The 27,783-nt window shown below is 38.7% G+C and overlaps 1 protein-coding gene and 1 long non-coding RNA gene across 12 annotated transcripts in view; both read left to right on the plus strand.

Moving 5' to 3' along the window:
- The window catches only part of LOC100114982, a 361,219-nt gene that overhangs the window by 191,022 nt on the left and 142,414 nt on the right, over positions 1–27,783 (plus strand). The window lies entirely within an intron of this gene.
- Positions 37–2,423, plus strand: LOC107981659. The gene is made up of 5 exons (XR_001729500.3): positions 37–301; positions 624–766; positions 1,145–1,659; positions 1,744–1,961; positions 2,113–2,423. It is a non-coding gene; the product is annotated as an uncharacterized LOC107981659 (long non-coding RNA).

Here is a 27,783-nt window from a genome sequence, read left to right on the forward strand (position 1 = left end):
TACAACTTATATACTTTTTTTATCAAGTACAGAAGTACCATCATGTCCTTATGAAAATAATTCTCCAATCAACGGCCGACCGACGGAAAATTCTCCGAATCACTCTCCGAGCGATCGGGGCAGCATAAAAAGCTCTGCTTCAAGCGTTCTTATTTTCGTTGACCCTGAAACGTCAATTGTGCAGGAGCAAATAATTGGTGACAGAGCAAAAGTTCTAATAAAATGGGCAAATGGAAAAGAAAACTTGATAACTTTTGTTATACCTGCAGAACCGTATACTGTTCAGGATCTTCTTGATGAGGTAAACAAATTTTAAATATAATAAGAAATTGACATATAATCTATACGTCTATTCTTCTATCGATATAATCTATTCTTTAAGTTCCTTATGACAAACCAAAAATCAAAAACGAATCGACGCGTATTTTGTTCTGAAATAAATGAATACAGCGTGTTTTTCTAAAAACTACAAAATTTACTATTATAAGGCTTCCTTAGGAAGGCAGCAAAAAGACGTGTCGATTAATTTTTTAATATTTTACATATAATGGACCCTATAGATTTTTTACACAAGTTCTGTAATAGCTAACGCTTAAAAAATACAAATTCCATCGATTTTTTAGGCACAAATCTCATCGCTTCAAAATCCTTGTGTGATGTTACAAACAGATCATACAATTGCACATTATGTCGTTAATGTAGGATATGATTCGCATTATGCTAAAGACAACGTTTCTACAATGGATACAATAAATGACAATGAAACGTAAGTAATACATAATTCAAATGATTACAATAAATTGTTCACTATTCTTCAACACTCATTCAGTAGTAGTACTTAATTCAGTCTGTGGCTCCGAAGCAAAGAGAGATAAGTCCATTTTTCCTATAACGGCGCAGCAATATAATTTTAGAGTAATCCTTGCCTTTGCTCACCTCTTTCCTATGTATTTACAAAGTGCAATTTAAGCGTAATAAAAGCATGATAAAACTATTATGTCCTTAAAATCTATTGCACACTTTTTGTACAGTTATATCAAACTTAAACAAACCCAAAAGCCCGAAAATTGGACTAGTTTCGTTTCAACTTTGAGCCACAGAATCTAACAAAAAATTCTGTATTTTCTCATGTAATGTTTGCCAGGATCACAATCTATCCCCCACTGCCAGCCGCCGGCGGATTCCAAATAAAGAGATGTCATTTAAATTGTTTAGAAGAAGGAAAATATCTAAATGATATTATACTAGATTTCTATCTAACGCACTTTTTATGCGAAATGATATCCTCTTCAGACAGAAACAGAACTCATTTATTTAGTTCTTTCTTTTTTAAAAAAATTGCAAGTGCACAGAATAAGAATAATATTCCAACAAAAAAAATATATGAAAGTGTACAAAGGTGGACGAAGAACGTAAATCTTTTTGAGAAAGATTTTATTATCGTTCCGATCAACGAAAGGCAAATATTCATTACTATACATCATTACTAATATACATATATTAATATACGTAAATTGAATTCATACTATAATTATGAACCTTTTAACATTCCAGTGAACATTGGTATTTGATAATAATTTGCTTTGCAAATAAACGTCGTAAAAATAATGTGTTGGAAACGGCACAACCTGAGTTCGTTGAACGCAAAGAAATTAAGAAGTTTGTATATTTTTGTAATATTAGCATATCACAGTAGACTGTTCTATGATTAAAATGCAATAAGCTTTATAAATTTATTTTTAGACCATGCATTTTAGTACTTGATTATTTGGGTGGAATAAGGACAAAGGCTGCTAACATACTCAGGCGGTACTTGCATTATGAATATGATTTTAGAATAGGAGGGAAAAAATTTTTCACAGCTGAGAATTTGCCAATAGTGCATTTAATAGTTCCACGACAGACAAATCTTACGGATTGTGGTATTTACTTATTGCAATACGTTGAAAGCTTTTTTTTTTGTAAGTATCATATCAATTTTTTATAAATTCATTGAACATTTTTTATTTGTAATCCAAAGAAATGTAGCACTAAACAAGCTAATTATAAGAAAATAATTCATATGTAATATATAGATTATTGAATCTTTATTAATTTATTATTTGATTGCAGAATCCTATAAAAGACTATAATTCCTTAGGCTTTCAATCAATGACTAACTGGTTTAAGACTGAAGAAAGCATATTAAATAAAAGAGAGTACATAAAAAAATTAATACTTAATCTGGCAGCAAATAGTTCGTGAAAAATTATACAATTCTCCAAACACGTTAAGACGATTTGGAGCTATAAAAAAGATAATAAACATGATATTACATTTAAATGTATGCACGTCAATCCGTAGTCCTAAAAGAAGGTTACAATATTGATTTAATAATAATTAATATTTATTGCATGTATATAAAAATAGATCGTTTATTTACCTTTGCAGTAGCGAGTATACTTCTTTAAAACCTTAAATTCTATAAAAAAATTAATCATGTCCAATTTGTAATAACAAATTAAATTATAAATCGTTGTCTTAATTTATTAACAACAAATTAGAGATCGGGTACAACATATAAAAACTTGAAGAACATCATAATTAATAAGCCAGCTTTTTTGTCCTTTACCTACGACTTCATCCAGGAATTGTAACAAAAACCAATATTTGCTTACCTTTGACTCGAGAAGCGAAAAAGTAATGCAATTTGGATATTTCTTTTTTAATCAGCCTGCAAAGAAATCGCATGCAGCCTCGTAAAATCGCTCTTCCCTTTCGCCGACCTTTTATATTTTTTGTAACGCATGTACTGATTTTCGCGTTTCAAACTGCACTTGTTGCATTTCACGCGAGTTTAGAAGATTTGCTAATGAATTGAGTGGCGGGTGCAAAAGTACTTTTGCGCCCGCTTCTGCATTTTTTCGCTTCTGAATTTTTTCGTCCGCCGGTTGAAAAACGACTACCTTTGTCCCTAATTGTAGGTAAAAAAAAAAACGCGAAAATCGTGCATGTGTTACAAAAAATTATTTTCTTATTAAACTCTGCATAGAACTTTCGACACGGCAGGTAAGACGGTTTAAGCGGTTTTGTTTTGCCTGTACAATACAAAGCTGCCTTGGCTTTCATCGGTAATAATTCCAAATCATAATCGCATGAAACTTACTGTCAAGAGCTTACATGAACACTAGAAGTTAAAAGAAATGTCAGCGCTTTTGTTTTGTCTGCAAAACTCCATTTTGCCTTCCGCCAATACTGATTGAAATTATTTTCTTGGTAATAAAGTGCGGCTCTAGCCTTTCCTTGACGTTGGCCGTTAATATTTGTTCCAAGACGTCTTTATGTATTTTCTGCCTCTGTAACTTAGGCTGCACAGGGCCAGGAAATTTAGAAGCTTAGTTTTCATCTCGATTCGCATGAGCTCTCCTTCCTCTGTATCTTTTAGTTTAAAAATTTTCTCACGCAGAGTGCAAAGCGCGTGATGTAAAAGAACTAAGGAGTTTAGGTTTTTGTCTCAAAGCTCGCAGCGTCTCGTCTCGCCATCCTCCGTTATGGCGCCGCACTGAAGCTTTTCGTGCTAGTGGTAGGAGTGGGTAGGTTTCTATTTTAAATATACTTCTCACCTTCGGTCGCCTTCCTTCGAGGTGCCGATGTACTTTCGTAAGCAGTGCGTAGGATAATTGGGTTTAATGCTTTTCGTTTTAGATATATTACTCGCTTTTGCTCGTCTCTCTTCGATGTGCCAACGAATTCAAGCTTGCGGTGCGAAGGGTACGTAGGTTTAAATGTTTGAGTTTTAGATAGAACTCCCGGCTTTGCTCTATTCCCTCCGATGTGCCGACGTATTCAAGCTTGCGGTGCGTAGGGAAGGCGTTAAAAGTTATCGTTTATATCTAATTCTCGTCTTCGCTCACCACCCTCTGATATGCCGAATGCTAAAGCTCGTGGTGCGTGGGGTAGGTGGATTGAAGAGTTTTCTTTACAAATATATTTCTCATGTTTGTTAGCTTTCCTTCGATGTGCCAACGTATTTGAGCTTGCGACACGTAGGGTAGGTGCGTTTAAGCCTTCCTCTGATGTGCCGAAGTATTTTTAAATAAATCTTTTTTTTATAACTTCTGGCTCGTGGGGTAGGTGGTTTAAAGCGTTTTCGTTTTTCCTAAAATACTCGCCTTCACTCGCCTTGTTTTGATGTGCCGTAGTACTAGACGTTCGCAGTGCAGGGGGTAGGTGGGCTTAAAGTTTTTCGTTTTAGATACTTCTCGCCTTTGCTCGCCTCCCATCGATGTAACAACGTATTGAAGCTTGCGGCGGATAAGGTAGGTTGGTTTAATAGTTTTCGTTTTAAATATATTTTTCGCGTTCGTTCCCCTTTCTCTGATGTGCTGTCGTATTATTCAAATAAATCTTTTCGTCTGAACACTAGCGGCACGTGGGTTAAAGTGTTTTCGTTTTATACATAATTCAGATAACTCTCCTCTTCGCTCGCCTCCCACTGACGTGCCAAATGGTAAAGCTTGCAGTGCGTGGTGTAGGTGGGTTTAGAGTTTACGTTTAAAATGACTTCTCTTCGATGTGCTGGCATTTTCGAGCTTGACGTGCGTAGGGTAGGCGGATTCAAGAGTTTTAGTTTTAGTTCAGTTAGTTTGTTTAGTTTACTCTTTATTGCACCAATCAGGTAATATGTACAATAATATATAATGAATTATCTATTTTATTAGAAAGAATACTCGCTTTTGCTCGCCTCCCTACGATGTGCCGATGTATCTTAAAATAAATCTTTTCTTATATAAATTAGCGGCAGGTGGGACAAGTGCGATAAAGAGTTTCTGAGTTTCCAAGAACCATTTTCCTTATCTCACCTGCAACCGAATATAACTGAGATTTCAACGGAAGACGAACCTCGTATCGACCCTGCGCATCACGGTTGTGAGTCTTCTTGAATACTTTCTCGCAGGCTTCATCCTCAGGCTTCAACTTAAAAAACGACAAAGGAAGCTGGTCAAACGCCAAAAACCTCTGCAGCATTTGGTCTAACTCCTGCATCGAAGCGCAATGCAATACCTGCAATGGTGTAGGAGAAGTATGTGACTCCGCCCGCCGTAAATCCTTTGCCTGTACAACTCCGAAAACTGTCCAACCAAAAGCCGTATCCTGTGCCGTAGCCCATAAGCTGTGAGGAAGGGAAACATCATAAGCCCGATCGGAGTAACTGCCCGTACACAACAGCACCGAGAATCACATCGAACTCATTGGATAGGAAAAACTCCGGATCTGCGAGAATGAGCCCTGCAAACTGCTTGAGATCGAGATTTTCAATACTACCGACTGGAAGCTGCGACGTTAAACGCGGAAGAATGAGTGTTTCTCTCGTAATCTAAAAGTTTGTATCGACCCTAAATTTCAAAACAAGCTGTGTCCTCGAGCGCACAGTGCCCACTGCACTAGCACCAAGCCCTGTCAATAGCACACAAGTGTGCTCCTTTTTGAGCCCTAACGGCTAGACAATTGACTCCAAAACGAATGGAACCTCCGATCCTTGATCCAAGAGTGCTCGTACAAAGGTGCTGTCTCCTCTCGGACCTATAATCTATACCTTCGCTATTGCCAGAACCATCCTTCGCTTCGGAAACGAGACTCCCGCCGCATGCAAACTCACGACAGATTTCGAGCCAGAGCCGCCCGCCTGAGAATTATCGGAGTTCTGCTGCCCAGCCTGCGAGTTCCCCTGGAATCTAAGATGCAGGAGGGTGTGATGTTTACCCTGGCAAGTAGAATAACGTCCCGAAGAATTACAAGCGTTGACTCTGTGAGATTCAAGGCAATTAAAACAACGCTGCAAGTGCTTGACAGTGGACAAGCATTTGTGTGGATTTTTGTCCCTTAGCTTGAAACATTTTTAGAGAGGATGCGTACCGTTACAAAGAGCGCAATTGGAATTTCCAGATGAACGAGATGAACTAGTGTGGAAAACCTTCCGAGCCTGAGGTCCTGATATCGGTGTAGGAGCTGGTCTCTTCTCCGCCTTGCGCTCCGAATTCAGCATCTTAAGAGCTTGCGCTCTTTTCTCAAGGAACTTAAGCAAATCCGAAAACTTAGGAAGCGTGCTGTTGATGTCGTCACGTTCCGGCTTGTCTTCCTCTGGTACGAACTCCTGGTCCTTCTCGCTCAGCTCAGCCTTCCACAGCTTCCGAGACTCCGGATCCAAACGATCGGACAGCAAGAAAACAAGCCAAATATCCTAATGGAAGTTAGGATATTTGGCTTGTTAAATTCGTCAACGCTCGAACGATCCGCTTGGCCTCATTATCAAACGTACGCATATCATCAGCCTGGGGTGGCTATAACGATCCTCAAGCGTCTGCCTTAAGTGCTCGCATAGTTCGCGTTGGTTGTCATCACGTCCTTGATCAACTCTGCAGCCGCACCCGTCAAGCATAACTTGAGATACTGCAGCTTCGTGACGTCAGAAATTCCAGAACGACTATGGATTAGAGAAGTAAAAATATCGCTAAAACTAACCCAATCCTCGTCTTTACCTGAGAACGTAGGTAAATTAATTTTCGGAAGCTTAACAACCTGAGGATCTGAGTCCGAGTCCCCTATACTATCATCAGCGTCAGGCTTGTCAAAGAAAGACAGCAATGTTAGAATTTCGTCAAGAGCCGATTCGTTAACACCCTGAATTTGCTCGAATCTTGAGATGAAGACAATTAAGAAAAACGCACGAAAAAACCAATTTCTCACTTCTCACCCGGGGCACCATAAAAATTAATCTCATAAATAAGTGGAAAAACTCAAGTGAGTTCCGACAAGAAAAGGGTTGAGTAAGTAAAGGGGTCTTTAATTAAAACTCGATTTCGCGGTAGAACAAAAGGCGCTTGCTATGGCGTGAAAACCTTCTCGGAATAGAGGAAAAAGCCTTAGCAAGCGTCAACTTTATTTAACTAAAGGAAAGAAAATTATACAAAATGAAAGAAAAAGAAAAGTGACTCTAAAAGAGAGAAACCTTATCTAAAAAGACGCATGCAAGACACGAGGTACCTTAACGCACGCACAGAGAGCTCTCTTACCTCGAGACTTCGTAGCCCGCGCAAATATTGCAATCTCAAACGCCGCCGCTGAGGAAGACACTGAGTCGCCAACTCGTCGCACGCTGCCGCAGCTTCTCGCCGTGTCTTGGCGGGCTGACAAGCCGGGCCTAGGGAGAAACATCCAGTAGTCCGCAACCTGCACCAAGCGCGCCTCGACGTCTCGAGGATCTAGATGCTTGGTGCTCGGGCAACAAGGGGTGTTGCCGTTGCTCTGCTTGCCCCGAAAGAGTCACGTCCAACATGTGGACACCTTTGCCAAGAATCCTTAAGCCTACAGCCTCGAGGAACACACACACGCGCACAAATACACACATACGAACACGATCGCGAATTATACGTAAACGCACGCACATAACGCTAGCGCAGAACAACCGTATGAAGAGGGTGAACCGTGATTGTAAAGTAAGTCACGAATTCACTTTACAAAAAAACATAGGTACTGTAAGGAAGCCAAACGTACGAATTGCTAGGGGGTCCTGACAGGAGTGAGTACTTGCGGAAGCGCGTGTTACGCAACGTCTCAGCGGAAAGCGTGCAGCGGCGCGTAATTCAAATACCAAAACTTACATCTACTCCACCTAGCCAATCAATAATGAACTGAACACACACAAATACACACACACACATATATATATATATATGTGTGTGTGTGTGTGGGACGTTCCACGTCAAACGTAACAAAGCTCTGCCCAAAATTCCTTTTGATCTAAACATTTTTTAAAATATGGAAAATTTAGCATTTTTTATGTACTTTCAATTAGTGAGGGGCGTTTTTTAAAATTTTGTTCCCAGACGGAGCTACGCGTTCCCAAACCTTAAAAAATTACTACTTTACGAAATGATCAAGCTGTCAGAAATCACAGGGGCTCAGAAAAATTCTAAGCAACCACTATTTTCGTGTATTTTCAGCTGCTGAACACGAAACCGGACGTTTTTTTTTTTACCGATACCTTAAGCGCTCGTTCCTAACCTCAAAAAACCACCTATCAGCTTTAGTAAATTCGCCAAACTACGTCCAAAATGGTGTGTTTTGACTGGTGAAAGAGGCATGCATAGCGTGTGTAATACGCCAAAATTTCAAGGCCATGTTTGAAGCATCCAAATTGATGATTCTCACGAAGGGATCTGGTGATCCAATAAATGGTTATATCGATTGCTTTTCGTTCATCTTATGCAGAAATCAGAATCCTGCTTATTTTTTAGGAAGTTGTCAAAAATGTGGTAATTTAAGATTTGAAGAACATGTATCTTACTGTATTATACGAAAATAAGATTGAAGAATTAATTTTTAATGTCCGGCAGTCAACAAATAAATGTACTTTAAAAAGAGAATGTCTTTCGGTGGATGATTTTGCGTCTGAATTGTCTTTGAGTTTAAAAAAACGTATACCACATCATTTCATCGCAAAAAATCAATCTAAATTGTAACGTTGCAAAAATTTGCGACGTTCCAAGACGAGCGGGTCCTAGACTGGAGTGAAAGCAGAGCATCCCGAGGCCGAAAAGTATGCATGTATGGAACGATAACTTATGCGTGTGTGTGCGTTTTTCTTTACATGATTCACGAGTCGAGAGCGGCGCCGAGAATCACCGCTGGTGCGAGAGAGAGAGAGAGAGAGAGAGAGGTGTCGAGTTTACAGCGTTGCTGGATCTACCAAAGCACGAGAGGTCGGCAAAGCAGAAACCCGTGGCGGAACTGGAGGAGAGTTACTGTCGGCAACGAAGCTACAGGGCCGACGAAGGGCCGAAGAATAAATTTAGCTATAGGTTTATCTTTTGTAATTGCGGAGTTTCAGTGTATGAGTGAGTGTGCAATCGCGTTCGAATTCGTCAGAGAAGCGCGCGCTAACGGGGCCTAGTAGGAGGCGCGGGGATTCGCGAATAGCGACGGCGCGAGAGAGTCAATGAGCGGTCTCTGCCGCCGCCGCCGCCGCGGGCCGCGAGCTCGAACAAGGAGCAGCGCTCGCTCTCTTGCTTACTGACTCTGGTCTGGGACGGACGTGCCTCTCAACGCTCTCAAACAAAAGGTCAGTAGTTGTCTCCTTCTGAACATCTTCTCCGCGGTCAGGTGTGTTGCGAAGGCCTTTGGTCGACGTAGCGCAAACGGGTTGCGGTACGGAGAGTTTCGTGTTCGTGCGTGTCTGTCGTTGTTGAAATCGCGGGTTTTTCTTGAGTGTCTTCGTGTGGGTTTATCTTGAACGGCTTCGTTCTATGTTTCGGCGTATCTCTGCGGATCTGGTGACAGTGCGGTTTGCCGCAACGCGGAAATAATGCAGTGTAATTCAGAAGTCGATTAGTGTAAAAAGATTCGGAATCGGTAGGAAAAAGCACTCATCGCGCATTTGTTAAAGAAAAGCGACCGGCGCGAGATTCGTGACGGGCGGGTGCAAGCGAGAGCGACAGCGGTCACTCGTTGCAGGCAGGGCCGCGTGAAGTTTCGGTCGGAACGGGGAATAGACTTGTGATTGTTTGACGGCTGCTCACCATCTCCTGGTACGAGCGAGGGTAACAGCGCTTATCCGTCGTACGCAGCAGAGGCACGAGCAGGGTCAAATCTGTGCGCGAGGTGTGTCTCAGGAAGGTCGGCCGCGTCTTGGCATTCCGGGTTCGAGTTGCAAGACGGTGCGCGCGGTGAGTGAGCGTTGAGAGTTGTCCGGGGACAGGTGATAGAGCACTGCCCGATGCACGGGCTGGCTCGGAGGGTCGCTTCTGGGAAGTGCCGAGGAGTCCATACGACCGTATGCGTGAGATTTGAATGAATGTGTTTCGGCTTCGGGACAAAGAAAGACGGTTTCGCTAGTGGCTTATCTAAAAGCGTAACTTTTGGGTTTAGAAAGAAAAGGCTTATCTCGGTTTGGCAGTGACTAGGTCACAAGTTGTATTGAGTACTGGAACACGATGACATAATAAATGGAAAAATAATAGATAAACCACTTGAAACGTTCCGTTTGTTAACCCTTATCACCTTCCTCACAGACTGCACCCACCCCGCTCTAAATAAGATCCCGGCTGAGCTGCGGGAAATTCGGTAGCACGAGTGTGCAGGCAAAAGAAAGAGACCTCGCGGTCTTGACGATTTGGTCGTCTGGCGCCCCTTTGTTCGAGAAAGAACCTGCACTGTCTCTAGGCCGGACGGGAAAACACGGCGATTACAGAATAAAGTAAGAGAGAAGTAAGAAGACTGTTTCAATGGCGCCCGGAAACAGCCTACAGTCAGTAGAGGTGTAAGGTGACCCCTCGAACGTAAACAAGGGCGACATTGTCTCGAGGTCGATGTGTGCCGTGTGCTTGCGTACGTACGTGTTGTTGCGAAAGTTGGGAATGCGTGTGTTTACAGAGTGAGAAGAAAATTTTTTTTGTAGAAATTCGGCAATTTAGTACATTACGAAATTGTGCGGCGTATAATTGAGGCGGAATATAACAGAGTAAACCCAAAATAATATATCGAAAATAATTCGACTTTACATTTATTCGTAAGCTTTGTAGACCGATAGCGGAAAGTACACGCTGAAAATACCGTTAAATATAATAAATACGAAGCTCTCCGAACTGCTCGAGCGTTGTTATAATATTGCATGAATAATTTTTAATACACGGGGAGAGCGCACAATGATAGAATTGTGGGTTTGAACACCCAAGAAATTTACATCTCAGCGAATAAAACAGAATATACTATTAAATCGGTACTGTGTATGGAGATATGTGTACGGAGATTGTGTATGGACCACCTAAGCATGCGCAGCTTCAGAGCTACGGCTATAGTGTAGCTAGTAGCTATATATGTAACGCGTGCGCATAACATACGAAGGTCGCGCCGAACGAAACTCTAAATTTTTCATATTCTCGAATAATCACAAGTAGTCAAAACTACAAAGCGGTGTATATCCAGCGTAGAAAATTCGAAAATTTTTACAGCATATTGCAAAATAAATCAGGGGCTTACAGTACATTCGGTGTTAAAAAGTCACGTTTTTTTTGGCGTATCGCAAAGCAAATTTAAAACACAGGATATTTAAACCGAGAAACGACGTGTCGGTTGGGGTATCAGAAAAAACTTATCAGTTTATAGTAAAGTACAGGTTTATCGAAATTCGAAAAGTTTGTCAAGATGACAAACGAAGCATCGATAAACGAACATATTATGAGGCTATCGGAGGAGGAAATAAAAAAAGAACTTGTCAATAGAGGACACAGGACAACCGGGACTTTGCAAGAAATGCGCGTCAGATTGGCAGACGAGTTATATATCGAACATGACATTACGGGGGGGGGGGGGGGCAGTAAGAAACGCTGGAGAGGTGCAAGAACCAACAGCGATTGCAGGCGCGAATGAAGCGGCAGGTCCACCACCTCCGTATAGCGAGTTAGAAAAAATAGTAAATGCGCAAAGCACTCCGGCTAGCTCGAGCTCTATAGTCGATAGGATGTAGAGACAGTCTAGACCAGCTACTCTCAGGTTACCGTCGATAAGAGACACGCTGAGGGCAAGCGCGAGTAACACAAATTTTTCAATCAACACGCAACGCTCAGTCGGTACGGTTCCTCGAACGGAAAGAGCACCTCTCCGTGAAATTAACACTGATCAAAACGGGCGGCAAGCAAGAAAATCGAATCAATTTTTGAGACTAGATAGTGACAACACACTAAACCGCGACACTAACAATTTTAATCGAGACAATAGGCGTGTAATCCAAGCACCTCAAAATTTTAATAATCCGGACTTTGATGATTACTGGCCGGATGAGAGGGCATCGATGCCACAACGAGACAGATTTGATAATCGGCAAAATCAACAAAGATACGAGAACAGGTCGAACTACGATAGACAAAATAATCGTATCACGCCTTTAAGCGCATATGACTTTTTGCGAAAAAGAAATCTCACCTTTTCGGGAAAGCGAGAAGAAGATAGTGAGGAATTCATAACTAGAATTCGGGAGGGAAGAGATTTTATGAATATTTCCGATGCGGACCTTTTAGGCGCTTTACCTTTTTTCTTAACCGGTATAGCTTTAACGTGGTTTAGAAATAAAGCAGAATTATTCATAAATTTCCAAACTTTCGAAACCCAATGGCGTAAAAGGTTCTCGGACGCGGATTTTCAACATGCATTGCTAAATGATGTGCACCGTCGCACGCAGGGCGAGCGGGAATCTGTTGCGGATTATCTTACATGTTTAGATTCAATGTTCCGGAGATTAAGACCGCCATTTGACGAAAATAGAAAAGTTGATCTGGCACTAAGAAATATGTTGCCAAGACTACAATTACGAATAGATAAAGAACAAATTAACATGTTTCAACAATTAGAAGACGCGGCGGGACAAAAGGAAAAGGTATTAAAGATAGCAAGGCAATATAGGCCGCCGCCAAACGCAGACGAAACTCTTCTGCCGGGATTAGCATGCCAAGAAGCACGTATACAGTGCGCTATACGTAAAAATTTAGCAAACTTAGAATCATTTGATCAGGACGATAGTGGATTAGAACGCGATTTCGAAAACTTAAATCTAGACGAGGCAGACGTACTAGCAAATTATAAGTATAACGAGTCGCGCACAAACGATTCTCGAAACACAGGCGCGAATTAAAATAAACCCGGGTATAATCGGGCTATACATAACGGAGAAAACGCGGATAGAGAGGCTTACATGATAAACAGATGTTACAACTGTGGTCAAACGGGACATTTCTCGCGAGAATGCACTGGACCTAAGAGAATTTTTTGCAATAGATGCGGCCAAAGAGGGGTGACTCACAGTCTTGCCCAAATTGCAGCATTCAAAAAGAACCTTTTTTTTCAAAGTATGGTTTTACGCAGACAAATTGCCCAGAATGCTCGGGAAACGGAAAATAGGGGCGTCAAAGGAGACTATGGCGGCCCTCCGCGATAAGAGTGTCTCGAAAAATTCAGACTGCAGAGGTATATCTATCGACACAAGTTCATCGGAAAATCCAGACGAGACAGATGCAGGCTTATCTTACGAAAATGTATGTGACATAGAGAAACCGGGTTTATCGGAAATACCGCAAAATGAGTGGTTTACCAAAAATTTAAACAATATGGCGTATCGCGAAGAGGACACCGATAACGACGAAATAAGTTTGTTAATAAGAGATATGTTTTTCGATTACGCGTCAGAAGCAAAGTTCGAACATGATATAGTAGGGAAAGAAAAGAACGAGTTCATACCAATCTCATACGAGGATTTATTTGAGGAAAATTACTTATCGGAAGAATATTTTTACGCTATTTCGAGGAAAACTAATCCCGAGTTATTATTTACAAAAATTAACATCAAGGGACACGAGATACACGCGTTACTAGACTCACAAGGAAAGGTACCCAACCCGAACTCACCGATTTTGATGATTTTCATATATGTTGTAGAACATAAAAAAATAAGAGACACGTATTTTTTTTTATCGGCTAATTTTCACTTTTAAGGGGTAAAAACCTCCCCTAAAGTTAACCCCCAAAAAGCGTTTTTTTTAAATATCTCGACTTAAAATTAATATTTTTCAATGAAACAAATTGGAGGTTATTTCTTACAAAAAGAGCAAGTATTTCATGGTGATTTGAAGAGTAAGGGTAGCATCCCCTATTTTTTAGGGGTTGAAAACATATATTTTTTGGCATAATTTTATAATAAAAATGTTTAAACCGACTAAAAAAAATTGGAAAAAATTTGTAAACATCTATAATAAACAAATTAAGTTTTTCGATTTTTTCATAGATACTACCCTTTAGGGGGTAAACCACCCCTAACACAAAATAACTATAAGTATACTTCAATCCATAATATTTTGTAGAAGGTTTGTATATAAGGGTTTTCGAGATCGCTCTTTGCAAATCTGATATCAGATTTTGAAAATTCAAAATGGCGGAACCAATGTGGTGGACGAAAATGTCGAAAAAAAATTTTAACTTTCATAAAAACTTGTTATAAATGTGTGATCTTTGTAGCCTGTACATGTGAACTAAAGAGCCTTAAACCCTAAACCCCTAAAGAACAAATAGGCTAAATGGTTGTGCTTTTTAACCAAACCACCTCAAATTCCTAAATTTGTAAACAAGAAAATTCTGTGTGTGAAGCAGTTTTATAATTTCCGTAGAAATTGTTATCAGAATGTTATTGAAATTCCTTTATTGTAAATTCAACTTATAATGTATTTTTGTTTATAATATTAGAGTATAATAATAATCTACAATCTTTTATCTTTTGCCATAGTGCATTTTTTGTATTGAGCATAAAATATATTATTTTACGATGTTTTTACAATAATGGTAGTCCTCATAAAAGTGTTTAAAGCACAATGCTTTTTTGCACCAACCACATCGTACAATTGCAATGTTTGTGCACCCTTCTATTTCACAATGTGTTGCACAAGACTTTCCAAAACTGAAATCTATAGGATTATCAAATTTATCTGGTTTTTCATTGACGTAACCGCTTTTATACCAGGAATATTTAAACAAATCTATATATCTCGGTGAAGACAGTTGGTTGTGAACCAATGATTGAAGTTTAATTATATTATTTCTCACATGTAAATTCATATCATGATCCATTAACATTACATTATCAGAAAATGTTCGGACAAAGTTTTTCCAAATACGGAATCCATAGACATCAAGTGGTTGTATTTTTCCTGTGGTTCCAGTTGGAATTTTTTTTATGTTAATAATTTCATTTTGTGGCATTGTTTCTTCTATAACTTTGTCACAATGACCACTCCAAGAATCAAGTAATAGTATTGAGTGATGGCCTACATAGGGATAAAATATTTTTTCCAACCAGATTTTGAAGTGATCTGCAATTAAACGACTTACTAATTAACTGATCAACGATATTACAATGTAAAAATTGTTATTAGTTCCCTTACTTGTTGTTAATTTTCCAGATTTGGATGCTTCCACGTACACGTTTTCTGGTCTAAATATGTTTTGTTCTACAATAGGGCCAAACTTGCCACTTGGTTCCTTTAAAACAAGAAATAGCGGTGACAACAGTTGTCCAGTAGCTGATATTAGTGGCTGTATAGTATAACTATGCGTTGTTGCTGAAATTGACTGTACCAGACATTGCACTTGCTTTTCTCCTTCTACTGCTAATGTTCTTCCAGAATGCATTTCTAGCTGAAATCCGCTCTGATCTGTATTATACAAATTTTCGAGTCCAATCCTTGGTATACACGATTTAACGTCATCGATAAATGCTTCAGCTTTAGCCGTAAGTTCTGCACTACTTTCTAGTGTTTTTCTTGTTATGAACTTATTTATTTTCCTAGAAACTATTCGGTGTGCTTGCTTAAATTTGAGTAACCAATGTTTAGAAGCTTTGAATCTAATATCATCAAAACCAATTTCTTTTTTAGCTTGTAAGGCCCATCGAATTATATATAATATCTTCATCATGGATAATTGAACCACTGTCGAGAGCTGCTTGAAAATTATCCAGGGTATACTGACAAATTTGTGCTACTTTTTCTCTATACATGCCACCTTTATTAATTGAATGAGCCCAACGACGTAGCTGACTAATAGATGATACTTTTTTGAATCTGTTTTGCACTGTTTTGAGACTTAAATTTTGCTTCGTTTTGCTACTTCTCCAAAATTCTACAGCTCTTTTTTTGTATTCAAAATCTAGTTCTTCATTATCTGCTGTACATTGATTTGTTGGTGCTATATCCGGATCAGGAAAATGATGTTGCACTTCATCTTCAATTATTTCCGCATTATGGTCTTTATACTCTTCTTGAAAATCCAAAGAGTCATCAGTAATCATTTCTACATCGTTGAAATCATGTGTTGCATCTATTAAAATTTCTTTTATTTTTTCGGCCAACTCTGTTTCGTGATAATTCGTGACACTATCTGGTATGTTTAACGCTTGAAAGTATGCTAATAATAAGTTTAGAACGTTTAACGGATTAATTTTCATTTTTCAATCTAAAATGAAAACAAGCGGTAAAATTTATACAAGCTGTGTTTTTGCATGTAAGGCACGACTGCTACATTTCTACCAGAATAAAACGAGTGAATGTAAATTGAATCAAATCATTAATTTATGCATTGGAGAAGAATTCTCGTTCCACTTTGTGATGTTCGGAAAACTCTATTTTTGGTTTTATTCAACTTTTATTCACTTTGAAATTGAATAATGTAAATCTATATAAAATCACTAAAGAAAATTTTCTACAACTGTATGATACCACTGACAAACAAAAAGACGTACTATTCGTGCTTTCCGGCATCGAACTAGAATACCCACAAAACTCACTCACTGCCTAAAAAATAACACAGGCAGCTGAGGTAAACACTCGATGAAAACAATCTAAAAAAAGAACATACTGATTCGCACATATTATCAACAACTTTTATGAGTGAAAGACATTTATCTGTGGAATTATCATTGAATGTACGATAACATTCATTAAACTAATGAATGCATATAAAATTCCCTTTCAATAACAACGTGTTCTTTAATTGCAAATGAAGTTCGAGTATTAATATTCTTTTATGTATTTTTACCAATAACAAAAATTATCATAGTAATATAATAATAATAATAATAAGAAGAAGAATAAGCATAATTGCAATAGCAATAATAACAGTAATACTGATTATAGCAATGATAATGAAAAATAATAATAATAATTAGAATAATATTTATTATTAAATTTAGATTTTTTGATAAATTCATTAAATCGTAGCAAATAGTATTATTATGGAATTCCAGACTGTAAATATTTTACTATAGATACAATAATCATTACTTCGAGAATTCATCTAAAAAACTTTCGGCTTACGAAATAATTGTAACAATGAAAAACTCCCAAGTTTGACAACATTAAATTTTATTACAAAACGCAAAAGAGTTTGATAAACTAATTTTATTAACCTATGTTTTTTCATTTGCAAAAAAGTGTGGACTTTCTGAATTTATAAAATTATATAATTATGCAATTTATGAAATACTTTATAATTTATGAAATTACTTTTGAAATTATGCTAATTTATAAAAGCAGAAAAATAAATAATCTTTGATTGAAACATAAAACGAGACGTTATTTGTTACATACAAAATGATAGAATAAAATATCGGTAATATGTCTATACTCGTGTCTACGGTAAAGCATAGGCCTTCGGCTTGTCTGGAGGTTAGGGGTTTGGAGTCGTTTGGTTAAAATGCACAACCATTTAGCCTATTTGTTCTTTAGGGGTTTAGGGTTTAAGGCTCTTTAGTTCACATGTACAGGCTACAAAGATCACACATTTGTAAACAAGTTTTTTTGAAAGTTAAAATTTTTTTTCGATATTTCCGTCCACCATATTGGATCCGCCATTTTGAATTTTCAAAATCTGATAACAGATTTGTAATCAGCGACCTCGAAAACCTCTATATACAAACCTTCTACAAAATATTATGGATTGAAGTATACTTATAGTTATTTTGTGTTAGGGGTGGTTTACCCCCCTAAGGGGAAGTATCTATGAAAAAACCGAAAAACTTAATTTGTTTATTATAGATGTTTACAAATTTTTTCCAAATTTTTTAGTCGTTTAAAACTTTTTTATTATATAAAATTTTTTTTCGATATTTCCGTCCGCCATATTGGATCCGCCATTTTGAATTTTCAAAATCTGATACCGATTTGTAATCAGCGACCTCGAAAACCTCTATATACAAACTTTCTACGAAATATTATGTATTGAATTACATATTTACAGTTATTTTGTGTTAGGGGTGGTTTACCCCCTTAGGGGTAATATTTATGAAAACACCGAAAGACGTCAACTAAATTTTGTTATTAAGGATGTTTAAACATTTTTTCCAATTTTTTTTAGTCGGTTTAAACATTTTTATTATAAAATTATGCCAAAAAATATATGTTTTCAACCCCTAAACAATAGGGGATGCTACCCTTACTGTTCAAATCACCATGAAATACTTGCTCTTTTTGTAAGAAATAACCTCCAATTTGTTTCATTGAAAAATATTAATTTTAAGCCGAGATATTTAAAAAAAACGCTTTTTGGGGGTTAACTTTAGGGGAGGTTTTTACCCCTTAAAAGTGAAAATTAGCCGATAAAAAAAATACGTGTCTCTTATTTTTTTATGTTCTACAACATATATGAAAATCATCAAAATCGGTGAGTTCGGGTTGGGTACCTTTCCTTGTCAGGCGCGACTAAATCGTTTGCAAATAAAAATATACGAAAACTGGCGGTAGAAAATAATCTATTAATAAACAGAAACATAAAGGGCACAGTAAAATCACCCTTAGGGACAACGCAACAGATAAACGAATTCATACTAACGCCTATTAAAATACAGGGCGTAGAAAAATTAATAGAAGCCCGCGTATTGGAAAATATGGATATAGATGTTATCCTAGGGCTAGATGCATTAAAAAACTTGGGTGTATCTATAGATTTTGAAAATTTAAACTGAGGGTTTGCATCGCGACCTTTTGAGCGCTTTTCTTTTGAAAAAGAATTCAAAAGAATCTCGCACAAAAGTGACATCTTATGCGGTTTACAGAATATAACAACCGAACAAGAAATATTGTTAAAAGAATTCCTTGACAGAGAACTCCCCAAAATACCCGAAAAACTAGGCACGACAAATGTATTAGAACACCGAATAGAAGTAAACGGTCACCCAGCAATTAAACAACGCGCCTACCCTTACTCGAGTACGGTCGAAAAAGGGTTATTTAAAGAAGTAGATAAAATGCTAGATCAAGACATAATCGAGCCGTCAAATAGCGACTGGTCATCACCGGTTATTATGGTGAAAAAACCAAATGGAACATATCGATTCTGCCTTGATTTAAGAAAAAAAGTAAACGCGGTGTCGAAAAAAGACGCATACCCGATTCCAAATATGAGCGCAATTTTAGACAAGTTACACCTAGCAAGGTATATCTCAACGATCGATTTAAGTCAAGCGTTCCTACAGGTTCCTTTAGAGAAAAATAGCCGCGAAATAACAGCGTTTGCAGTAATAAGAAAAGGTTTATATCAATTTAAACGACTACCATACGGTTTGAGCGCATCGCCAAACGTTTTCTGTCGGTTTATCGATAAAATAATCGGACCCGAAATGCAACCGCATGTATTTACGTATATTGACGACTTAATTATCGTTAGTTTAACTTTCGAGGAACATCTAACTTGGCTCAAAAAAGTTTTCGATAAACTAAAGAAGCAAACTTGGTAATGAATATCGAAAAAAGCAAATTCTGCCAGGCAGAAGTTAAATATCTGGGGTTTATCGTTAATCATGAAGGCTTCAAAATTGACGAGGAAAAAATTGCACCCATTCGTGACTATCCAGCACCGCGAAATTTAAAACAAGTACGCCGATTTATAGGAATGACTTCGTGGTATAGACGTTTCATACCGCATTTCGCGGCACTCATAACTCCGATCTCGAGTTTACTGAAAAAGTCAAAACCGTGGCACTGGGGCGAAAGCCAACAAAAATCGTTCGAAGACATTAAACAATATCTCATGGCACCTCCGATTCTGATGCGACCGGATCTAGCAGAACCGTTCACTATACAATGCGACGCCAGTTGCAGCGGATTGGGCTCGGTTTTAACGCAAGTATTAGAGGGGGAGGAACGGATAATAGCATACGCGAGTCGCACTATCACGGACGCTGCACGTAATTACCCAACGACCGAATTAGAATGTTTGAGTGTCATCTGGTCACTAGATAAATTTCAGGGGTATATCGAGGGCACAAAAATAACGGTGATTACGGATCACCATAGCTTAACGTGGCTAAAGGGACTTAAAAATCCAAAAGGGCGTCTAGCTAGGTGGGCAATGCTACTCTCAGCGTACGACGTCGAAATAATACACCGGAAGGGCGCGTTCCATCAAGTTCCTGATGCACTCTCGAGAATGTACGAGGATGCAGCAGAAACTATAGCAGCATTAGATACGAATGACGCGAATTGGTACAACACGCGCTTAAACGAAGTTTTACAAAACCCGAAAAAATACAGAAATTGGTACGTAGCTAATAATAGTTTATATTACAAAAACGAAGACTCGCTATCAGGCGCAATAAAAAAGAACGAGTCTGAGTGGAAAATAGTGGTCGCACCCCATGAAAGAGAGCGAGTGCTATTCGATGCTCACGACACACCCCAAAGCGGACACCTAGGCATTGAAAAAACACATGCTCGCATAATGCAAGAATATTTTTGGCCAGGTATATTTAGAGACGTAATCGAATACGTAAAGCATTGTGAAATATGTCAAAAAACTAAATCAGAACAATTTGCGCCTCCAGGGTATCTCGGGCAGCGGGTAATAGAACAACCGTGGAATGTCGTAGCAGCTGACATCGTAGGTCCGCTACCACGCAGTAAGAAAGGCAAGGTTTATCTATTGGTCATTCAAGATCTATTTACAAAATGGATCGAATTACGCGCATTAAGTCAAGCTAATGGGAAATTAATTAAGGAAACTTTTCACGACTTAATTATTACAAGGTGGGGATCGCCGCGCCTAATAATAACCGATAACGGAACCGAGTTTGTAAATAAAATAATTACTGAATACACAAAAGATTGCAACATCACACACTCGACCACACCACCCTATCACCCACAAGCAAACCCAGTAGAACGCGTAAATCGAGTAATTAAAGGGATGATATGCGCATATATAGAACAGGACTACAGGGAATGGGACAGACACATAGAAGATTTTAGATTTGCGGTTAACACAGCTAAACATGCCACAACACAAGTCACCCCTGCATTCCTAAGTTTTGGGCGCGAGCCACTGACACTTAACTCATTACGACGCGAGTTAGAGAATAATATAGAAATAGAAAAAGGAGATAAGGAAGGATGGTTAGAGCGACTACAGCGACTTCACGCGATTCGCGACTGGATAGTCGAAAATACCGACATTGCTCATAAACGGCAGGCAAAATACTATGATACAAAACATAGAGCAGTCACCTATAAAATAGGAGACTTAGTTCTGATAAGAAACCGCGTATTATCCGACGCTACAAAAAAGTTTTCGGCAAAACTTGCAAATAAATACAGGGGACCATATACCATCTCAAAAGAGCTCTCCCCGCTGGTATATCAGCTCACAGACAAAGATAATAAAATAATACCTAAACTAAGCGTGTGTGACCTCAAACCATACCTCCCTAACAATAAAATAAATCCCGACAGGAAGCAAGACGATTGAATTGGTTTATCTACAAGGCGAAACACCAGCTTGATCTCAATATCAGCAACACAGAAGAATTGCGAATCACCTGTGTAGCTTTAGCACAGTTAGTAGTCTAAGTCCGTGCGTTAGAATAAATATTCTCAGTTTCTGTTTACTACTTTCGGCGTATCTTTAAGTAAGTAGAGGTTAAGTTTTTGTTTATAGTAATTATTAAAAGCCCCCCTATAAAATGACAGACCCTTCCATTGACGAAGACAAACTACTACAAAGCGACGAAGAGACAGTAGAGCTTACAGACTACGCTTTAGAAATATCGCTGTCAGAAATGGCGGACGAAAAAGAGACCGCACACACAGATAAACCAATAGACGAGAAAAACCGACGAGACGAGACAAAAAAGACAACGGAGACGAACACAGATACAACAAATGACGCTGGGAACGCAGAAGAAACGGTCAAACAGACTACCACCGACGTTCCTGCCGAACATCAGGCTGTCGCAAAGACACTGGAGAACGCGGACATGTAGAGCTCCATTGTAGTGCTCCAAGAGCCCGCGGACACAGACGCAGAAGTAATAGACTATCCGGACACACTCTCGGACGCGTCGGTTACGGAGGTTGCGGAGTGCTCCTACAACGGGTCACGTGCGCGTCCTAGTGCCCCTTCACCAGCTGCCACCGCCGAGGCGGAGATGACAGAGCCGATCATCATCCTCGACTCACCGGCTGCCGCCGTTGAAGAGTCGGAGCCTGTGGCAGACTCCTCCGTGGGAGAGGGAGAGAAGTCCATGGCCGACGATGATAACATCGAGCCCATGGAACTACAGAGGTCAGACACCGGGATCATCGAGGACCAAATGTCGACCACCGAGCCCATGGAACAACACGCAACTGACACCGTGTCCGTCGAACAACAGCCGACCGAACCCATGGAGCAAGGACAATCAGACCAAGAGCTGGAGGAAAAACGAAAATCGGTGGACCTCGAGGTGCTGTATGAGCATATAAAGAAGAAACAGGACCAAACACCAGCCAAGGAACGGGGAAAAAACCGTATAATTGTTGACGCGACTCTCTTCGCTCACATACTGCAAATCGTGTCGGGAGCGAAGAAAACACCAACTACGAAGACAGACTCAGCCGTGGAGAACGCTGCAGCCCTTAGCCTGAGGCACAGCACCACCCGCTCCCAGACTTCTTCGGCCCTGTACGGTCAAGAGACTTTCCAAGGACTGAGCGCAGGGACGGCAAGGACAGTGGCCGACTTTCGATCAACGAGAATCGACGGAAGCTACACTGGACCCATGCAAATCAGGGGCCAGAACGTCATGGTTCTTCCGAAACTACCTGGCTTTTGGAACTGCGGAGGCAGAGGACACCGGTACCCGACGTGCCAACAACAGCCGCAAGTGTTCTGTCACCGCTGTGGTCTACGAGGCGTCTACGTTTTCGAGTGCCCGAAGTGCTCAGCTGGCTGGCACGCCGAAGGACCCTGGGTACCGAGGGTACAAAGTCACGTACCTCGCGATGTACGTCTCCCCAGGCCGGACCGCGAATACTAGGAGTACCCTTCTAAATGTTTGTCGTTAAGTTAATTTTTTTGGTTTATCTTATGACGTGACGAAAATACACATGACTGGACCGAATACAATCCCTCCATTCCCCTAGATGTAAGTTGAGTAGACCAGTATTAAAATAAGAGAAAAAGATTTTTTTTTTTTACTTACGTTTTTTGTTCAAGCTCTAGAGAGCGTAACGGAAAAATAACCGTTACAATATTGTTTCGCTTTTGGTCCAGTGATTTATAAGTTATGCTAGTTTATCGTAGTAGTATAAGGTGTGTAGATCAAGCATCGGAATTCAAAAAATGAATTAAACTATTAAATATCAGGTATAATGTAAAAAAGATAAAACAATGGCCAAAATTCAGAATTTCCATTTTTCAGCTACCGCAGACATACAGATTTGGGCTTCGAAGGGTACAATTATACTGATAAATATGCTTCAAACACATATAGTTTCCAGATGAAAGTGGGGTTGCAAAAAAATATTATTTAAAAAAGTTGCCTGGTTATTAATATAAAATGTGTTACTTTTTAAATTGTTAAAACAATTTTTGTTGATTATTTTCAGAAAATATATACTACAAAATGTATTTATGAAATATACATATTTAAAATGTGTATATATATATATATATATATATTTATTGTAACGAGTTGAATACCGCGGCTAACTCGGCGTAGCAGTGAGTACCGCTGCGCCGTGACGAAACAGGGTAGATTCGCGCGCGCGAGGAAAAACACGTGCGAATTCGGGAATAAAAGCGCGTGCGCGGGCTAATCCTTCAGGTGCGCGCTCAGATAGCTCTCGGCCTTCGAAAGGTAAACACAGGACTTCGCTTGCGATATCGTGTGCTGTGCTGCGTCCAGCGGATCGAATTGTACCTTGTGTGTGAGTGCGACGCGAAGTCCGGGTATTCCTGATCTCCCTGCTTAGCGGTCCAACAATGTCTAGTCCTGCAGCCTGTCTGGGATCAGGAGCGTCGGCGACGAGATCGTGAAGGTTTGTGTGACGCGCAGTGACTGTGATTGTGTGCACGAGAGTGTATATCACCCGTGCGAGGGTGATCCGGCGCACGCGACCTTCACGGCGATATAATCGTGCGAGCGTCGCGGAGAGTCGCGAAGTTGTAGGCGACTCGCGTATTATTATTGTTCTGTTAGATATGTAAACTCACGGTTTTAACGCGATAGTGAAATATAACTTAACCTTATTATTTTACGTGCTTGTTCGTTATTTCTAAACCTCGCTCGTTTACTTCCGAGTCTTGTTCCAGTCGTTTAACGCGTTATTCGTTGATTGAATTTACATCCCGTTTCATCGGCGCCCAGTTCGTAGGTTACTTAGGAAGGAACGCGTAAATATTGTAATTTTCGCGATTTTCGGCGCGAGCGAGAAAACATTGCGAATTTCAGAAGGTCGCGCGAGCGACGTAAACACGAGCATCCCCGTGTTGTTAACGTCGTGCTCAAATCAGGCGGATTCGTGCGGCGTATACGAATAATTCGAACGCAATTCACACGAGAAGTCTGTGAATAATAATCGCAGATTTTTGTTGCCAGGCCGAGAAGAAATATCTATCGATATTATCACACGACGTAGAATTAATGACTCGGAGCAGCGCAACTTGAAGCTGACGAGTCGAATAATTTTCTATTTGTTGTCGGAAAAATTTTAAAGCACTCTCGTTAGGATAGAGAGTAGCATAATTATTTTTTCGTGACGTCTCGTGTGAAAGCAGAGCGTATATGCGAAAAGTTACGCATGCGTAGACTGTATATACAAACATCGAGGCAATATGGGAATTGATGTAGTCTAAACTAACTTTATTATTATTGCTGAGTCCGCTATAATTAAACAATCACGATTATCATTCTATAAAAGGAAAAGTAAATTAGGAAAATATTAAAATTGTACTTTTGAAATATTTTCATGTTTTACTAACTTTTCCGCTTCAAAAAGCCAAAAAATATTAAGATATAAATGCACTGTCCTGGCTATTCATATACAAAGTTGCGCATTCCTAAACTGCTTGTACAAGCATGAGGGCAGTATGGAAATCGGTGTGGTCTAAACTAACTTGTTTATTACTAATTAGTCCGCTGTAGTTTTAATGTCACGAATATCATCCTTTAAAAGGAAAAGTAAATTAGGAATATATTAAAATTGTACATTTGATATATTTTCATGTTTTACCGAGTTCTCCGCATCAAAGGGTAAAAGCACACTGAGCAATAGAAGCACTGTCCTGGCTCTTAATATACAAAGTTGCGCATACGTAGACTGTATACACCAATATCGAGGCAATATACAAATCGATTTAATCTAAACTGACTTGTTTATTAATGCTTAGTCCGCTGTAGTTTTAAAGTCACGAATATCATCCTTTAAAAGGAAAAGTAAATTAGAAAAATATTAATATTGTACTTTTGAAATATTTTCATGTTTTATCGACCTCTCCGCGTCAAAGGGCGATAACAGACTGAGCTATAGAAGCATTGTCCTGGCTATTAATATACAAAGTTGCGCATAGACTGTATACACCAACATCGAAGCAATATACAAATCGATTTAATCTAAACTGACTTGTTTATTAATGCTTAGTCTGCTGTAGTTTTGCAGTCACGAATATCATCCTTTACAAGGAAAAGTAAATTAGAAAAATATTAATATTGTACTTTTGAAATATTTTCATGTTATACCGACTTCTCCGCTTCAAAGGGCAAAAACAGATTGAGCTATAAATGCACTGTCCTGGCTATTCGTATACAAAGTTGCGCATGCGTAAACTGCTTATACAAACATCAGGGCAATATAGAAATCGGTGTAGTCTAAACTAACTTTTTTATTATTGCTGAATCCGCTATAATTAAACAATCACGAATATCATTCTTTGAAAGGAAAAGTAAATTATGAAAACATTAGAATTCTACTTTTGAAATATTTTCATGTTTTATTGACCTCTCTGTTTTAAATGGCAAAAACAGATTGAGCTATAGGAGCACTGTCCTGGCTATTCATATACAAAGTGTAGTTTTAAAGTCACGAATATCATCCTTTAAAAGGAAATGTAAATTAGAAAAATAATAAAATTATATTTTAAAAATATTTTTATGTTTTATCGACCTCTCTGTTTTAAAGAGCAAAAACAGATTGAGCTAAAATGCACTGTCCTGACTATTCATATACAAAGTTGCGCATTCCTAAACTGCTTGTACAAGCATCAGGGCAATATGGAAATCGGTGTGGTCTAAACTAACTTATTTATTAATGATTAGTCCGCTGTAGTTTTAAAGTCACGAATATTATTCTTTAAAAGGAAAAGTAAATTAGAAAAATATTAAAATTGTACTTTTGAAAGACATTCATGTTTTACCGACTTCTCCGATTCAAAGGGCAAAAATAGATTGAGCTATAAATGCACTGTTCTAGCTATTCATATACAAAGATGCGCATGCGTAGACTGCTTATACAAATATCAGGGCAATATGGAAATCGGTATAGTCTAAATTAACTTTTTTATTATTGCTTTGTCCGCTATAATTAAACAATCACGAATATCATTCTTTAAAAGCAAAAGTAAATTAGGAAAATATTAGAATTCTACTTTTGAAAGACATTCATGTTTTACCGACTTCTCCGCTTCAAAGGGCAAAAACAGACTGAGCTATAAATGCACTGTTCTAGCTATAAAGTCACGAGTTCATACAAAGTTGCGCATGCGTAGACTGTATATACAAACATCGGGGCAATATAAAAATCTCAGTAGTTTAAACTAACTTCATTATTATTATTATATTTTTATGTATTATCGACCTCTCTGTTTTAAAGGGCAAAAACAGACTGAGCTATAAATGCACTGTCCCGGCTATTCATATACAAAGTTGCGCATGCGTAAACTGCTTGTACAAATATCAGGGCAATATGGAAATCGGTGCAGTCTAAACTAACTTGTTTATTAATGATTAGTCCGCTGTAGTTTTAAAGTCACGAATATCATACTTTAAAAGGAAAAGTAAATTAGGAATATATAAATATTGTACTTTTGAAATATTTTCATGTTTTACCGACTTCTCCGCTTCAAAGGGCAAAAACAGACTGAGCTATAAATGCACTGTTCTAGCTATTCATATACAAAGTTGCGCATGCGTAGACTGTATATACAAACATCGGGGCAATATAAAAATCTCAGTAGTTTAAACTAACTTCATTATTATTGCTGAGCCGCTATAATTAAACAATCACGAATATCATTCTTTAAACGGAAAAATAAATTAGAAATATATTAAAATTGTACTTTTGATATATTTTCATGTTATACCGACTTCTCCGCTTCAAAGGGCAAAAACAGATTGAGCTATAAATGCACTGTCCTGGCTATTCGTATACAAAGTTGCGCATGCGTAAACTGCTTATACAAACATCAGGGCAATATAGAAATCGGTGTAGTCTAAACTAACTTTTTTATTATTGCTGAATCCGCTATAATTACACAATCATGAATATCATTCTTTAATGAAAAGTAAATTAGGAAAATATTAAAATTGTACTTTTGAAATATTTTCATGTTTTATCGACCTCTCCGCTTCAAAGGGCAAAAACAGACTGAGCTATAAATGCACTGTCCTGGCGATTCATATACAAAAATGCGCATGCGTAGACTGTATATACAAACATCGGGGCAATACAAAAATCGGTTTAGGCTAAACTAACTTTTTTATTATTGCTGAGTCCGCTATAATTAAACAATCACGAATATCATTCTTTAATGAAAAGTAAATTAGAAAAATATTAATATTGTACTTTTGAAATATTTTCATGTTTTACCGAGTTCTGCGCATCAAACGGTAAAAGCAAACTGAGCAATAGAAGCACTGTCCTGGCTCTTAATATACAAAGTTGCGCATACGTAGACTGTATA

Source organism: Nasonia vitripennis, assembly GCF_009193385.2.
Source record: "Nasonia vitripennis strain AsymCx chromosome 1 unlocalized genomic scaffold, Nvit_psr_1.1 chr1_random0004, whole genome shotgun sequence".
NCBI classification, from domain to species: domain Eukaryota; kingdom Metazoa; phylum Arthropoda; class Insecta; order Hymenoptera; family Pteromalidae; genus Nasonia; species Nasonia vitripennis.